Consider the following 17,549-nt stretch of genomic DNA (forward strand, 5'->3'; position numbering starts at 1 on the left):
AAGAGGGCTGGGGTGTGTCTCAGCACATAGTATATAAACATTCACTTAATCCCGCTGTTGTCCACTGAGCTGCTGCCCCTAGGAAAGAGACCCTGTATGTTTCTCTTCTCTTGTCCACCAGCCTCAGGGAGGGGCAGACCCAGGATTGCATGGAGACAGGAGCAAATGGAGTCTAGCTGCATCTTAAACAGCATGGCAACCCATTTTCAGCTCTTAGGCTCCACCTTCACCCCCACTCCTGCAGATACATGGTACTGTCACCCCTCAGCCCTTTGCAGGGATCATGTGCAAACCATGTGGCTGCTGCCCTGCTGCTGGCTAAGGAGTCGGCTTTGTGGGGCCCGCTAAGTGAGTGACCACTCATCCACCTGCTTTCTTTCTTTTTCTTTCTTTTTTTTTTTTTTTTTTTTTACCATATTTTGCCATGTTTAATGCACTCCCACGTATAATGCACACCCAGGTTTTAGGCCCAAACTTTCAGGGAAAATCTTTTGTTTTAATTTTTTTTTTTTTAATTTATTGGGGTGACAATCGTTAGTAAATTTACATAGATTTCAGGTGTACAATTCTGTATTACATCGTCTATAAATCCCATTGTGTGTTCACCACCCTGAGTCAGTTCTCCTTCCATCACCATATATTTGATCCCCTTTACCCTCATCACCCACCCCCCACCCTCTTTCTTTTTCTTGTTGCTGGGTTTTTGTTTTGGGTTTTGCTGCTGTCTCTCTCTTGTGTTCACATTGTCCTTCTGGGTTTACGTGTTTCAGAACTAAAAAAAAAAAATCCCTTCGTCTTATTTTAGTAGGTTTTGGAATGTTAAATGCATGTGTTCAGTCTTCCATCTTTAACTGGATGGAATTTATCTAGTCTGTTGCTATATCCCTTTATCAACCATCTAAAGCTTTCAGGCTTCCAGTATCAGAAAACATTACAAGTCGCGGCCCTTAAACACATTTCAATTTGCCAAGTAACTTTGTCAATAAGTCAGTGTGTGTTCTTTCTCTTCTCTCAGCTCCCACCATCTTTTCCTACAAATTTGTTCCCTCGTTTTGGAGCCCAGAGCCTAGCATAGTATCAACCCTCCCCAACGTTGGTGAGTATATGTCGGGTGATTGACTGAATGATATGCCCTAGCTGGCCCATATTTCATGGAATCTTTCATCTGAGAAGCACACTGGCAAGGTTAATTTCCATACACTTATACTTTCTTTGTTAATTTTTATTATAAATGATATTGAAGATATTGGAATCTATGAAAGGTACATGGAGAGCATAAAGAGGAATAATATAAGAGATACCATTGTACACAGCACCCAGCGTAAACGCCACAACCTGCTGAGCTCTGAGTGCCTCTTCCCCACCCCAGACCCCTCCCTCCCAGAAGTAATCACTGTTTTGTATTAATCAGTCACTTCCTTTCCTTTATAGCTCTACTAAATAATACATTGTTTTCTTTTACCTGTTTTTGAAATTTATATAAATGGAATCATAGATTTGTAGTTTTCTCTGATTTGTTTCTTTCACTCAACATATTTTTGAGATGCATTTAAATTGACCCAGGTAGCTGCAGTTCATTCATTTGGCTACAATGTTCCATTGTGATATGACACCACAATTTATTCGTGTATTCTCCTGGTGTTGGACAGTTAGGATTGTTTCCTTTTCAAAAAAAACTCTTCTGAACAACAGAGCTGGGACCCTGTATGAGTTTCCTGGAGCTGCCAGAACAAATGACCACAAACTTGGTGGCTTAAAACAGACCTTTATTCTTTCACAGTTCTGGAGGCCGAAAGTCTATAATCACCCTGTCGGCTGGGCCACACTCCCTTTAAAGGACCTAGGGGAGAATCCCTTCTTGCCTCTTCTAGGTTCTCGAGGCTCCGAGTGTTGCTTGGTTTATGGCATGTGGCAGCATAACTGCAATCCCTGCCTTCGTCTTATGTGACCCTCCCACTTTTCCCTGTGTGTCCCTTATAAGGACACTGGTCATTGAATTTAGAGCCCACCTACAGTATCCCGAAAGATTTCATCTTCAGATCCTTAACTGAATTACGTCTTCAAAGACCCTTTTTCCAAATAAGGTCACATTCACAGGTTTCAGGACAGGCTCTTCTATTCTGGGGGTCCCACCACTCAACCTACTGCAGACGAGGGTGCAATATTAGAGGCAACAACCTATAACAAAAACCCTTAGGCTGAGTGCCATCTTACCTTTTGTGCCCCGGAGCCTCTCTTCCTCCCAGGCTCTGCTAAATAACCCTGCTCCAAACATCTGTGCACGTCTCCTGAAATTCTTGGACAGGAGTTTGTCTAAGGTACATAACACAGGAGTGAAATTGCTGCGTGGGAGAAAATGTGCATTTTGACCTTTACTGGGTAAGGCCAAACTTTTTTCAAAGTGTTTGTACCGATTTCTGTTACCACCAGCCGTGGATGGCAGTTCCTGTTGCTCCACATCCTCTCCAGGACCTGGGTTGACTGACTTTGTAAGTGCAGTCAGTCTGGTCGGTGTGAAGGAGTAGGTGCAGTAAGACTAGGTGCGAAAGAGTTTCTCATCAAGGGTTTCATGTGCATTTCTCTGATGACTCATGAGGTTGAGCATATTTTCACATGTTGATGGGCCATTGTGTTTCCTTTTCTGTGAAATGCTTCCTTAATGCTTTTGCTCATGTTTATAATTTATCTTTACTTTTTCTTTTTGATTCATAGGAGTACTTTATATAGTCTCTCTATTACCGTATTTTGTCGTGTATAATGCACTCCCATGTATAATGTGCACCCATGTTTTTGGTCCAAACTTTCGGGGGGAAAAATCTTTCGTTTTAATTTTTTAATTCAAACTTTTATTTGTTTACATGTAGGTAATTTTTTTTGTATTATAAAGGAATTTTAGCATTTGGTTTTTAACATATTATGGTACAAGAAATTTTATGTAACAAATAATTACAAAATACAAGAACAGATACAAGGTACAAGACACTTTACTGGTAATAAATTTGCGATATTTATGCATCAGAGAAGGCCAAGAACTCTTCGTCGTCGTAAGTTCATCTAAGTTCAACAAAACTGATTATCATATTCCAGGATATTATTTTGCATACAGATGTCATTATTGATTTCTAGAGTGACACTTTTAACTCATAAGCATAAATAAAAGAATTAAAAACATTTATATAGATATGGAATTAGTACTACCCATGTATAATGCTCATCCTTGTTCTCCCCTCACAAATTTGGGCCAAAAGTGTGCATTATACATGGCAAAATACGTAATCCTTTGTTAGTTAAACATGTTCTAAATATCTTTTCCCAGTAAGTTGTCTTTTTACTCTCTCCTTTTAAAATGTAGTTGAATTTATCAATCGTTTCCTTTATCATTTGGGCTTTTGGTTCTTGATTAAGAAATCCTCCCTGTCTTAAGCAGATAAAAATATTTCTCTGTGTTGCTTTTAAAAGATTTTATTCTTTTGTCTTGAATATTCGAGTCTCAGAATGGATATTTTGGTAGATGCTGTAAGGCAGGGATTCAGTTTTACTTACATATTTGTATTTAATTAGCCAATTGTCTCAGCACCATTTCTTAAACAGTCTAGACCAGGGGTGTCTAAACTGTGGCCCACGGGCCAACTGCGGCCCGCTATCCATTTTTTATTGGCCCACAGCAAATTCCAAAAATATATTTAGTTTATTTAAATAAACCAGGTGAGGCAATACGTACTTCACCTCGAGTGAGTGGCCCGGCTGTTTGTGTATTTTACCGAATATGGCCCTTGGTGAAAAACGTTGAAAAAAGTTTGGACACCTCTGGTCTAGACTTTCCCCACTATATGAAAGGTCCCCTGGTCATAAATAAGCTTCGCGTTCTGCAGGACAAGAGCTGTGGGAAGCGAGAAGGCAGCGCAGGGTTAAGAAAGACAGTAGCCAAGACTAGAGAGCAAGCAAGCGGGGCCAAGGGACTCAAGCCTCAAGGACTGAGCCCCAAATCGGGCCAACGCATAGCTTTTATTGGTTAACTTCTGAGGAGGTAAAGGTTGTTAATCTCAAGATCTGTGTGTTACGTGGCCTGCTGGCTGTCTTTCCGAAAGTTCCCATTGTGCTCCAGCTTGTACTTTGCCTTCACACACACAATCCCAGGGGATCCATTGAAGGGAAGGGACCGATATTCCATCGGTCTCAGTTTGCTGAGACATCCCCTCAAGGAAGCTTCTCTGATGTGTCTCCATCGGGCCTCAGTTTGCTGTGGCACTCCCTTGTGAAATCCTGGGAAGAACGAGGGGGAACAAATGGTTTGGCAGCTGTAAGGCAACACACATATACATGAATTTTGTTCTAGGTTCTCTGTTCTGTTCTATTGGTCCATTTGTCCATCCTCGTTCTAATGAACACTATCTTTATTACTCCAGCTTTAATAGTAAGTCATAGTACCTGGCTCGGTAGGTCCCCCCAACTTCCTCTTTTTCAGAAGTGTCTTGGTTTCCTTCGACAGTTGCTCTACCACAAACATTTTTGAAACAACTTTTCAAGTCCCTTGAAAATGCCTGTTTAAGGCATTGCATTAAAGGTATAGATAACTTTGGCTAGAATTGATGTGATTATGATTTTGAATTTTCTTATCGAAGAACAGTGTATTTCTCTCCATTTATTTAGATCTTTTAAAATGTCACTCAAAGTTTAATCATTTTCCACAAAGAGTTTATATATCTTTTCTAGAATTATTCCTAGATACTTTAAAAAATTTTGGTGGGGGGTGGACAGGTACCTCAGTTGGTTAGAGTGCATGCTCTCAACAACAAGGTTGCTGATTCGACTCCCGCAAGGGATGGTGGGCTGTGCCCCCTGCAATTAGCAACGGCAACTGGACCTGGAGCTGAGCTGCGCCCTCCACAACTAAGACTGAAAGGACAACAACTTGACTTGGAGCTGATGGGTCCTGGGAAAAACACACTGTTCCCAATAAAGTCCTGTTCCCCTTTCTCCAATTAAAAAAAAATCTTTAAAAAAAATTTTGGTGGCCTTCACACATGGGTATCTTTTTAAGAAAATTATATTTTCTAACTTATTACTGGTGATGTATAGAAATGTAAATGATTTTTGTATCCAGCAATCTTGTAGACCTCTCTTCTTAGTTCAAATACTGTAGCTGCATATTATTTTGGGGTTTCTACGTAGCCAATCATTCATCTGCAAATAATGACAGCTTTCTTCTACTCATCCTTTCTTTTCTTTTTTTTTTTTAAAGATTTTATTGGGGAAGGGGAACAGGACTCCACTGGGGAACAGTGTGCACTTCCGGGACTCTTCTCCAAGTCAAGTTGCTGTCCCCTCAAGTCCCAGCTGTGGAGGGCGCCGTTCAGCCTCAAGTTGCCGCCATTTCAGTCTCAGTTGTGGAGGGCGCAGCTCAGCTCCAGGTCCAGCCGCCATTGCCAGCAGCAGGGGGCACAGCCCACCATCCCTTGCGGGAGTCAAGGCATCGAACTGGCAACCTTGTGTTTGAGAGCCCGCACTCCAACCAACAGAGCCATCTGGGAGCTCAGCGGCATCTCAGCGGCAACTCAGCTCAAGGTGCTGTGTTCAATCCCAGTTGGAGGGGGCAGAGCCCACCATCCCCTGCAGGACCCGAGGAGTTGAACCGGCAACCTTGTTGTTTAGAGCCCACTGGCCCATGCAGGAATTGAACCGGCAGCCTTCGGAGCTAATAGCATGGAGCTCTAACTGCCTGAGCCACTGGGCTGGCCCTACTCATCCTTTCTTGACTGCCTGGAGTGTTTAATGAGACATTGTTAGTGCTGCAGGTCCAGTAGGAAAACATGAAGTAACACTGAATTCAAAATAATCATTTGCCCATTTTATGTCAATTAACTTTAGTGTGAAGAGGCCCTAATCCAAATATGTAGCATAAAATGCAAAAATCAGTTGGAGCAGCAGTTCTGAATGCCTGTTTATGTGGTCCATAGGATTCTGAAGAGAATAAGGAAACAAACAGCCCTTTGATTTAGAGATGGTAGGGACAAATTCCCTATCATATATGGCAGGTCTGTACCATAGTGGGGTTGGGGATGATACTTGCTGACAGAATGACAGCCTCGGCACTTCCTCTCCTTTCTTCTAAAATGGTGGCGAATGAGCATGGGCTTTTGAATCAAATGGATCGCTCTGTGTGGCTCTGAGCAACCTGTCTGAGCCATAGTTTTCTCATTCGTAACTGCTGATAATAAGCGTTTCTTGTAGGGCTTGGGGGAGGATTGGATGGGTTAACAAATACAAAGCATGTTAAGACAGCCTGGTACCTGGTAAATGCACCTTCAATGTTGGCAACCAAACCGTGGACCTTTCAAGCCAGACAGGACCTCAAGTCCTATGACTTCAGAATCCTTAGCACAGGTAATAGAATACTATCAGGATGGCAGGCATTGGCTTCCAGAAATCCTTCAGTCCTGGTGTTTCGAAACTGTTCATAAAAGAAACTTTATTAAAAAGAAAAAAAAAACATTTATCCCCCAATTTAAAAAATACCATGGTTCCCTGAAAATAAGACCTAGTCAGACAATCAACTCTAATGCATCTTTTGGAGCAAAAATTAATATAAGATCCGGTCTTATTTTACTATAAGACCCAGTATAATATAATGTAATATAATATAATATAATATAATATAATATAATATAATATAATATAATATAATATAATACTGGGTCTTATATTAATTTTTGCTCCTAAAGACGCATTAGAGCAGATTGTCCAACTAGGTCTTATTTTCGGGGAAACACGGTAACTAAAATAGGTGCTGGTTTCAGTGAAGCGAGTAATGAAGGATCTGGAGCCCATTCTGCTGGTCTCTCCTTGCCCAGCCTCCCTCTCCCCTGCCTCCCACAGCTCCCAGCCTCTATGCCACCTCTAATGTACTCCCTTTGTCCACAGGGCACTAATTCTGTCCACCACCTCTGTATTAGTCTGCTCACGCTGCCATTACAAAATAAAATGGGTGGCTTGAACAACAGAAATTAATTTTCTTACAGTTCTAGAGGCTGGAAGGCCAAGAGCAAAGTGCCAGCACACTTGGTTTCTGGTGAGGCTTCTCTTCTTGGCGTGTGGAGGGCAGCCTTCTTGCTGGATCCACACATGGTCTCTTGTCTGTGCACCTGAGGAGAGAGGGCGCTTTGGTGTCTCTTGTAAGGACACTAATTCTATCAGAGTAAGGACCCACTCTTAGGACCTCATTTAACCTTCATGACCTCCATGTAGGGCCTATCTCCAAATACTGTCACATTGGGGGTTAGAGCTTCCACATATGAATTTTGGGGGAACACGATTCTAATTCTGTCCATAACACCCTCCCATTTTCCAGATGGAAAAATTGAGGCTCCTCCAAGGTAGATGGTTCTTCCCAGCACATTATGAAAATTAGGAGCTGAGGTTAGACCAGAGTCTCTGTGTAAGTCTGGGCACAAGTTTGGCAGGGACCTTTTGGCCTCTTCTCAGAACCTAGCCTTCCACCTGTGCCCTGAGACGGGTCGGAAACTCCAGGAGCACTTGCAAGAAGCCTTGACGGCATGGATAGTGGGCATTTTTTCCCAAGGAGCTTTGTGAGCTGGAGCATAAGAGTGGAGCAGACGCCATGTGGTGACGGCAGTCTGTGCACATGGGATTAGGGAGCCCTCAGGGTGGGGGTGGGGCAGAGGGCCACTGAGGTTCTGCTGTTGCAAGACAGGGGAGTCTCAAGACAGCAAACCTTTGGATTGGCTGCAGCAGCTCACATGCATCAAATCCTTGCCATATGCTGGCTGGGCTAAGTGCTTTATACACCTGTATTACATGACCACCTTTGGAGACAATAGTTCAGGTGAGCTCCCAATGTGACGCAGGTAGGAAGTGGTGGGGCACAGCCATGGACTGAGGCTGTTTGGCTCCAGAGTTCACTCCCTAATACTGTGTTCTACTGGGTCCTCCCAGGCCTGCCCTTGAAGCTCCTTTCTTCACTGAAGCTGGAGAGCAGCCTCTTGGCGATGCTGCTGGGCTGGGATGGCCTGGCCTCTTCTCACAGCCGGGTCAGACTTGGATGGTTCTCATCTCCAAGAGGAAACATGGGCAAGGGAAATGTATGTTGTCGTTTTCCCAACCCCGTCTAGGAGCCAAGCAGATCAAACGAGGTGAGGGTGGGGGTTGGGGGCTGGAATGTCCCAGGGTGTCTTTTCCCAAGTTGAGGAGCGGAAGCCATGACAGCTAAGGGGATTTGTGGAAATTCCTCCGTGCATTGTTACCAGGCAAAGGAAGTGTTTTAGAGTTGAGCTCTCAATTTCTGCCCTAGGGAGCTAGGGCCAGTTTCCGCTTCTGAAACTTGTTTGTGGGAAACTGAAGGGGCTGTTTCAGGTCCTCAGGGTTGGGGGCTCCACATCACCCCCCATTACTCCCTGCCAGAGGTGAAGGGAGCAGAGGGTCCGGCGAGCCAGACAAAACAGCCCCGGAATCTGTTCCGCCTCTTTTTCCTTCCACTTTGGGGTGGATGGCTCAGAGCCGAGGCAAACGAACAGAAACATTTTTTCCAGGCCTGCTGGTATTTGTTTCTGGCAAAATCAGCACAAGCAGATTAGAGAAATAAGTTGCATTTTTTTAGTCTGTGTTCGCCTTCAGGACTGGACCTTATCAAGCTCTGTCTGTGTGGCCTTCCACGGCCACCAGTTCACTCTGGAAGGATAGCCAGGCCTGACGTCTGTGGCATGGCTGTCCAAAGTCTGCCAGCTGGTGAATCAACTACCAGTCTCTGGGGAAAGTCGTAATTAACTCATCAGGAAAGATATACATGCATCTCTACGTGTCTACATATGGAGACACCCACTTACAGACGTACACGTGTGTATACTTAAGCCTGTCAGATGGCTACTTGTTTCCGTTCCATAGCTGTCCTGGGCTTCCTCTGGCTCCACTCTCTGAGGGAGAAGCACCCTGTGGGAGTCCTGGACAGGACCCTGGAGGAAGGGGAGGCTACCACGGGTTCCCCCTGGAAAGTCTTGCTGGGAGCCAGACACTGAGGGCTGTACCAGGCTGCTCCACCCAGGCCCTGCCAGGAAAACCCTTTCCCAGAAAATCACCTCTGAGGTGTGACAGAAACCTGGAGGGGAAGGAGGGGCACTAGGCCCACAAGGCCTTTCTCAGCCCCCGCATTCTCTCTGGTTGGAAAGTGAGGGTATATCAGCTTGGCTGAACAACCTGAGTGGGAGGAACCAGCCTGTGAAAGAACTTTTACAAGATGAATTCACGGAGCAGGAGGTGCTCACTTGCCAGCCTTTCTTCTTCCCTCCCTCCTGTCTCCCTCCTTCCTCCCTCCCGTCCTCCTTCTCCCTTTCCTCTTTCCTTTCTCTCTCCTTCTCCAGCTTTCTTTCTTTCTCTTTATTCCATCCTGGAAGAGAGTGCCAAGCACTCCTCCCCTTGAATCTCTCAGTATAGCTGCCTCAGTGGAAGCACCAGGTTGGAGGATGGGAGGATCCCCAGCCCTTGGACCCAAGGATTACACAGTATCTTTCCCTTTCACAAACTCCACCTCTGGGCGACACTTCAGGATGGCTGGCAATGAACCTGTCATATCTCAACCTCCAAATCTTCCCGTCCTCTGTAGGAGTTAGGAACGGGGCATCTGGGGAGCCCAGGCAACAACCTAAGGATGAGAGTGCCTAAGAGAAATGGAATATGTCAAGCAGCATATTCTATTTGGAAGAATTTTTATTTCAGAGTTAATAGAGAAGGTGTTTTTTTGTTGTTTTGGTTTTTTTGGATTTTTTTTTTTTTGATGGTTTACATCCATAAGACTTCTGGGAAAGGGACAGTTTCCCATCATGTAAAATATGAATTTTTCAGAGTCAACATTCCTAATGCCCAAATACACTTTAGGACTATGAAAACTTCACGTACAATGATATGTTGTTATGAACTAAATCGTACCGAGCAGTTAGTTGTAAGAGGGCATTTTATGTTTTATTTTTATTTCCATGCGCGGTTTATTTTTGCTCTGACATTTTATTATAATTTCTTCCTACAGTAGGTGAAGTGCTTGGGAAGTTAATTTAAACCAGCCTGACTCTGTGTGTTTTTTAATATTTGTTTAAGCTTTTATTGAGCTTGTCAGGCAAGTCAGTGTGCAAAAATGCAGCTGAAAACCCCTTTTTCCTTCTGCGGTGCCTACCCATTAATACTAGGTGGTGACAACAAGATTCGCGCGCACTTCAAATGGGGGATTATTCTGGGTTTTCAAGGAAATTTGAGCCACCTGTTTCAGAAACCTCTTAGTGACTTAGCAGGATGATGAAGGGTGTCTCCCCGCTCAGCTGTCACTCAGCGTTCCAGCTCTTCGGGCCCCCTCCGACCTGGCAGGGCCCTGCAGGAGCCATTTGCATCACCGATTGGGGGCCAGGGCTCAAGTTGTCCTCCCAGCTTGTGGCTTGGCCTCGGCTTGGGCCAGAGAAGCAGCTGCCATGTATCTGCCTGCGGGGAACTTTCCAGGTCCACAGCAGGCTGACTTCCCCTGGGTTTGGGCTGCCCAGTCTGGAGCTGTTTATCATGGACAGCAGAATGACATGGGATCACCTTGAGGAAGTGGGTTGTGAGAGCCATTGTGTGGCCTACGTGTCAGGGAGCCACGCTACCCACAGAATTTGGCCAAGAAAGAAATAGAACGTCAACATTTTCCAGCAGGCTGGAAGCGGCGAGGTAATTCTGGAGCCCTGGACTCCCTGGTAAAACGGTCCTTGTGGTGGCAAGAGGTAGAAAAAATGGGGGGGGCGGGCAGTCTGATCTCAGCTAGGCTTAGGAAGACCTCCTCCTCCCCCAAGCAAGAGGTTTCCCTGGTCCCCAATCCAAGCTCTCCATCCAACCTGACCTAGCAGTAGACTAGACTCATGTGTGTCAGGGCTAGAAAGGAGTCTTAGTGATGAGCTGGACCAGTGGTTCTCCAAGTGTCGTCCTAGGTCAGTAGCCGTAGCATCAGCTGGGAACTTGTTAGAGACGGAAATTCTCAGACGCCATCCTAGTCCTGCTGACTCACAAACTCTAGGAATGGAACCCAGTCATCTGTGTTCGACTAAGCCCTCCAGGTGATTCTGATGCAGGGTGTAGTTTGCGGACCACTGGTCTAATTCAGCCCAATCGTGTGCTCAGTGGGTAAACTGAGGCCTGGGGTGGGATGGGAGGAAGGAAAGTAACAGGCTCATTATCCCTCAGTTTGTTTGTGGCAGAAGCAGGACAAGTTCTGCCAGGCTGGATTTCTGTCTGCCCCTTCTTTTCCTGCCGGTCCAGGTAGGACAAGACTGTGATTTCTGAAATCCCGCCAGTTGCTCTGGTGGATCTGCTCATCTCTCCCTCGGGTGGGTTGGTCCTCAGCTGACCTTATACCATCTGCAAACTCCAGTTTGCCATCCAGTTTTACCATCTACTCCCTCTCTCCTGAAGGCATGTTGATCACTCAGATTTTGGCTTTTTGGTCAATGTTGTGAATAAGAGAGTCAGAAGAATTCTTTCACATTGAGAAAAGACGAGGTCCCTCACAAGCCTGAGTCTGGCTCCTGCTGTGTTGCATTCTCTTCTAAAGGAAGGCTCTGTGCCTACAGCCCCTGCTGAGTGGACAACACATTCTGTTCCATGTGACAATGCCCTATAGTCACTGATCTGGATCCAGGGATAGGATGCTGACTAAGGAGGGGAGGGCACCCGCCCCAGCCTGGCCAGAAATCTCTAAGAACCTATAGGCTTAAAAGATGGTCTGGGCCAATCACATTCTTCCCCTGGGAGTTCAGAATTGGGAAACTCAGAGACTGGGGCCATTTAATAACGGAAACCAGAGCTGAAAGGCTGTTTGGGATTGCGTGGTTGTAGAAGGGGTCTGGGTAACCCCCAGGAGACATATGCTAGCTGAGAGAAGGCAAAATAAGTTGAGAAAAGCAGGCAGTGGAAAGTGAACAGAGGAGAAACAGAGAGAAGCAGAAACTCCACAAGAAAGATCTGCAGTTATATTTTACTTCCTCTGAGACCTGGTTTCTCTGTGGCTTATGTCTTTGGCATCTGGCACACCCCCTGTGATGTCCTGACCACAAACATCCTTTGCTTGAACTTACCTGGACGGGCCTCTGTTCCTTGCAATCCAAGGTGCTAGATCAGGGATTGGCAACTTTTTCTATAAAGGGCAGATAATAAATATTTTAGGCTTGCCAGCCTAATTTTAGGTTTGTCACATGGTCTCTGTTGAAACTACTCAATACTGCCTTCGTGTAGTGAAAGCAATGATAGACAATGTGTAAATAAATGGGCATGGCTGTGTTCCAGTAAAACATTATTTTCGAAGACGGGTGACTAACTCACTGGCCAGGGTTTGCCAACCCTTGTGCTAGATGAAAACTTGAGTGTTGCATTGACCTGGGATGAAAGACTTTGACTCCTTAGGAGGACTGAAGACTAGTCTCCCCTCCCCTTGAGGTTAGCCCAGGCCTCTTGACTGTGGATTAAGGGAAGGTGGGATATGGGCCTCACATTCCCCCTGTACCCTCTTTGCTCACAGTGCTCTGCCACTTCCGCGGGCTGGCCAGCTATGCCCCAAGTCATGGTAGGAGCCCCAACCCCAGAAGTTTACAGGAGCCATGATTACCCAACTGGCAGAACAAGGTATTCACAAAACAAGATACTATGTTCTAAACTCGGTTTCAATGAACTATGCAAATTATTACAAAGCAAAGCTTGTCTGAGTGCTATAATATTCTAAAAAATCAAATCAAGTATTTAAATTACATTTTTATAATTATTAACATGAAACAGACTTAGCAGTAGGGAGTGGTGGAGACTGTGGCAAAGTGGTCCAAAGAGATACTGCCCTGTCTAAAATCAGTGACAGCCCATTCCCCAGCTCAGCTCGTTGTTCCCTTTGGGAATGCAGCCCATCTGATGTTAGAATTTCCATTTCTTGGATATCTTGGGAACAATAACAGTGTCTGCTTCATAACGTTCTTGTGACATTAAAATGAGAAATGCATTCATTCAATTCAATTTTTTAAAATGTAAAACCTCCTGGGTTTTTCACTCTTAGAGACTCATTTAAATTTGGGGGAAAAAACGTTCTTTGTAAATTATGTCCACAAGTCAGATTTAATCCACGGGATTCTCAAGGCCAATTTGCCCTTTCACCTGTGCCCATGTCAAAATGAGCTCCTTTGGGCATATTCACCTCACTTTTTGGAGAAGGAAAGCCTGCTTTAATCTCTGTGTTCTTGAGAAGGAAACTTGAGTCCAGAAAGTGTGGGTCACTTGCTTATGATTCACTGAGTCGGGACCAGATCTGAGCTGAAAGCATACAGGCTCCAGGTTTCCACTTGAAACCTGCTCTGGGTCTCACCCTGACACTGGCCTTATGAGCGTTTCTCTCCACTCACTCACGCTTCCACTTCTGGGCTCTGTGCCTACACTGTGCTATCCTCGTGTGGTTGTTGGGGTTGGCAGGAGGGGCTGTGAGAAACCAAAAGGGTTGGATATATGTCATAAGTCAGAATATGAGCTGGGAGGTCATGCTGTGAGGTAGGCGGCTCTCGCCTTGACCTTCAAACACGTGTTGGGGAATGGACCTTTCCCTGGTCCTCATGCAGAGTCACCCCAAGGAGAATCAGAGGTGTTTTTTTCAAATTCAGGAATATGTTTTCTTCCTAAGGGCATAACAGGAAGAAATGCACTGTTTGCAAAGCGAGAGTTATAAGTGAAACTTCAGGGAGAAAAGAGACTGAAAAACAGGGACACAGCTTCCAGAGTTGTGTGTAGACATGCTTTTCCTAGAGACTCTTAGAGAGGCACTAACTCAGGGCAGCCTGCACGGCACGGGCTGATTCCTTTGAGAATCCCTCCCACAGACCGTTAGCCCTGGGTACGGATGGGAGCCATATCCATATGGTTTGAATGTCACTGATCCTGATAGTATGTCTCTGGCTATATTCCTGAGCTAAATGAAAATGGGTTTTGGATTATCCAGTGTTTTGTTTTAATTCAGACCTCATCTTCCTCCCATTAGTTTAAACCAACCCACTGTTACTACCGTGTTTCCCCGAAAATAAGACCTAGCCAGACCATCAGCTCTAACGCGTCTTTTGGAGCAAAAAGTAATATAAGACCCAGTATTATATGATACGATATTTTATTATGTTATGTTATGTTATGTTATGTTATGTTATGTTATGTTATGTTATGTAAGACCCGGTCTTATTTTATTATAAGACCGGGTCTAATATTAATTTTAGCTCCAAAAGACACATTAGAGCTGGAGGTCTGGCTAGGTCTTATTTTCGGGGAAACACGGTAGTACAGATATTTCTCAACTTTCAATGGGGTCAATGTCCCTATAAATCCATTGGAAATTGGAAATATTGTAAATCGAAAATGCATTTAATGCACCCAACCTACTGAAAATCGTATCTTAGCCAAGACTATCTTAAGTGTCCTCAGAACCCTTACATTAGCCTACAGTGGGGCAAAATAATTTCACATAATTAATACACTAAAGTATCAGTTGTTTACCCTCGTGATCACATGGCTGACTGGGAGCTGTGCTTTCCGCCTCTGTCCAGCATCACAAGAGCATCGGAGCACATAGCGGTAGCCTGGGAAAAGATCAAAATCAAAATTCACAGTATGGTTTCTACTGAATGTGCACAGCTTTTGCACCATAAGTTGAACCATCGTCATAAGTTGAACCATCGTTAAGTCAGGAAACATCCATATTGGTTCAATAATTACAAGCTGTCCATGTATTTGTCTATGACCATTGGGGGTATTAGTGGTGTTTGGAGTCAGATAGTCTGGGCTCTAATCCTAACTCCACCATTATTAGTCATGTCACTTTGGCAAATTACTTAATCTTCTTGTGCCTCAGTTTTCCCACCTGTAGGATGGGAACAATAACAGTATCTACCTCATAAGGTTCTTGTGACATTAAAATGAGAAATGCATTTATTCAATCCTAAATATTTATTGAGCACCTGCTTCTAGGTGCTGAAAATATATTAGAGAACTAAACAGGCAATGCTTCTGCTCTTGAGATGTTAACATTGTCAAGTGTGCTAAGCAGATATTAGGTGCCATTATTATTGTTATGTTTTGTTGATGCTGTTGTTGTTGAATGTTCTCGCCACCCGACTCACAAGGAGGGGGAGAGAGATAATCCCAATCTGTCACTCATTAGTTTTCTTGAATAAGCCTGGTCTTAAAGATCCATCCTTCATTTATGATAACCATTTCTCAGAGTCTGCTCAGTATCAGAAATAAACTCCTAGAGTACCTTGACCTTTAAAATATGCTCACAAATTATTTGATGTACCTCCCTTCAAGAAATAAAGCCTAGTTCCTCTCCTTTTGAAAGTGGGTTGTACTTAGTAACTCACTTTCAACAAGCAGAATGTGGCCAAAATGATGGGGTGTGTGACACCTCAGGGCAGATCATAGGAAGGATTGCAGCTTTTTCCATGGTCTCCCTGATATCACTCCCTGTGGGGGAAGCCAGCCGCCATATTGTGGGGACACTCAAGCAGCCCTAGGGAGAGGTTCACAGGGTAAGAAACTTAGGCCTCCTTCCAGCAGCCAGCTGAGGCCTCCTGATAATAGCCCCGTGAGTGAGCCATCTTGGAAAAGCAACCTCCATCCCCCCAGTCAAGCTGTCAGAGGATTTCAGGCCCTGCCAGCATCTTGACTGCAATCCCATGAGAGACCCTGAGTCAGAACCACACAGTTTCAGCTGCTTCTGGATTCTTGACCCACAGAAACTACAAGAGAATAAATGTTAGTTGTTTAAGCCACTAAGTTTTGAGGTAATTTATTGCCTCCAGAGGGAGTATGGCCCTGCTGACACCTTGACTTTGGACTTCTGCCCTCAAGAACTGTGAGAGAATGTCTACTGTTTTAAGCCACCAAGTTGGCAGCAATAGATAACTAATACAATGCCATTACCTAGAACAGGCATTGAAGGAATATTTTTCTCTAAATACCGAGGTGGACGTCTGCAGAATTAGTTATGTATCAAAATCTCAGTGGGTTTCGATCTTAATATAAGGAGAAAACAATAAAGTAGGGGAAGCTGAAAGATCTTGAGCATAACCACAGGTCTCACAGTTTCACTGGTGTGGAAATCACCCACTCAGGTTGAAATCAGAATGCTACAGAATGGGTGCAGCACGATAGACTGCTATTAATTGTACATTCCCGAGCTGGAGATGTGGAGGAAAGGTTTTCAAAGATTCCATTTCCATGTCATAAGATGGTGCCCAGCTTTGCAGTGATCTGTTTGCTTGGTGATAATGCCATCACAGCCGAGGAATTCCTTCATCCATAAAGGGAGCAAACTGTCTCGACAGCTGGCAGGGAAATACTTTTCTAGGGATGAGGGAAGATCAGAGATGCAGGACGGTGTCAGTGTTGAGGCAATGACTCAGCTTCCTTCTCCAACAGGGCAGTGTCCAACAGCCTCTGGCTTCTCTGAGGCCTCTCTTCTCCACCTCTGTCATTTATTTGTCCCTGAATTAAGCTACTCAGTATATATCTCTTCTTGGAACATGAGGCCTCTCATTCCCTTCATCCCTCCTTTCTTCCCCATCTGTTATGGTCAATTTTAGGTGTCAACTTGACCAGGGCACGGGGTGCCCAGACATTGGCCAAACATTATTTTGGATGTGTCTGTGAGGGCGTTTCTAGATGAGACGAATATTTGAACTGATAGACTGAGCAAAGCAGATGGCCCTCCCTAATGTGGGTACGCCTCATCCAATCAAAGACTTGAGTAGAACAAAAAGAGCCGAGCAAGAAGGAACTCCTCCTGCCTGATGGTTTGAGCTGGAACATAACTCTTTATCAACCTTCTGTCTTGGACAAAACATTGACTCTTGCTGGGTCTCAAGCCTGTCAGCTTTAGGACTGGAATTTGCATCCGCAGTTCTGTTTCTTAGGCCTTTGGACTCCTACCTAGAACTCCACAGTGGCTTTCCTGGTCTCCAGCTTGGCAGCTGCGGACTTTCGAATTTCTCCTGTGAGACAATTCCTTATAATAAATCTCCTTCTATATGTGTGTATACATCCCTTTGGTTCTGTTTCTCTGGAGAACCCTGGCAAACACACCACCCATCCAACGCACCCACTTTTCTCCATGTCTGTGGTCACCTCCCTGCTCTAATGCACCATCGTCCCTCACCGGAATAACCTCATTAATCTCCTCATGGATCTCTGTAGTAGGTTGAATTGTAGCCCCCACAAAAATGATGTGAACAACTCTTAACGCCTGATACCTGTGAGTTTTACCTGATTTGGAAAGCAGGTTTGTGTAGATGTCAGGAAGGTTCTCGAGATTAGGTAATCCTGGATTAACTGGATGGACTTTCAATCCAGCAAGGGCCATTAGAAGAAAAGGAGAAACGCAGACACACTGGGGAGAAGACGATGTGAAAACAGAAGCAGAGGTTGACCTTATGCTCCCACAAGCCACGGAACACTTGGGGCCACCAAAACCTGAAAGAGAAGATTCTCCCCTGGAGCCTCCAGAGGGAGTA

The 17,549-nt window shown here is 44.8% G+C and overlaps 1 protein-coding gene across 1 annotated transcript in view; it reads right to left on the bottom strand.

Moving 5' to 3' along the window:
- Positions 1 to 2,876: 2,876 nt before the first annotated feature.
- SPRY4 (sprouty RTK signaling antagonist 4) overlaps positions 2,877 to 17,549 on the bottom strand; it is a 67,448-nt gene continuing 52,775 nt past the window's right edge. The window contains exons 2-4 of the transcript XR_013992352.1: positions 7,018 to 7,142; positions 6,291 to 6,451; positions 2,877 to 4,263 (exon numbers count right to left, since the gene is read on the bottom strand). The gene's annotated coding sequence lies outside the window, so the exon portion shown is untranslated. The remainder of the gene's footprint in view (positions 4,264 to 6,290; positions 6,452 to 7,017; positions 7,143 to 17,549) is intronic.

The sequence above is a fragment of the Rhinolophus hipposideros genome (genome assembly GCF_964194185.1).
Source record: "Rhinolophus hipposideros genome assembly, chromosome: 23".
Lineage (NCBI taxonomy): Eukaryota > Metazoa > Chordata > Mammalia > Chiroptera > Rhinolophidae > Rhinolophus > Rhinolophus hipposideros.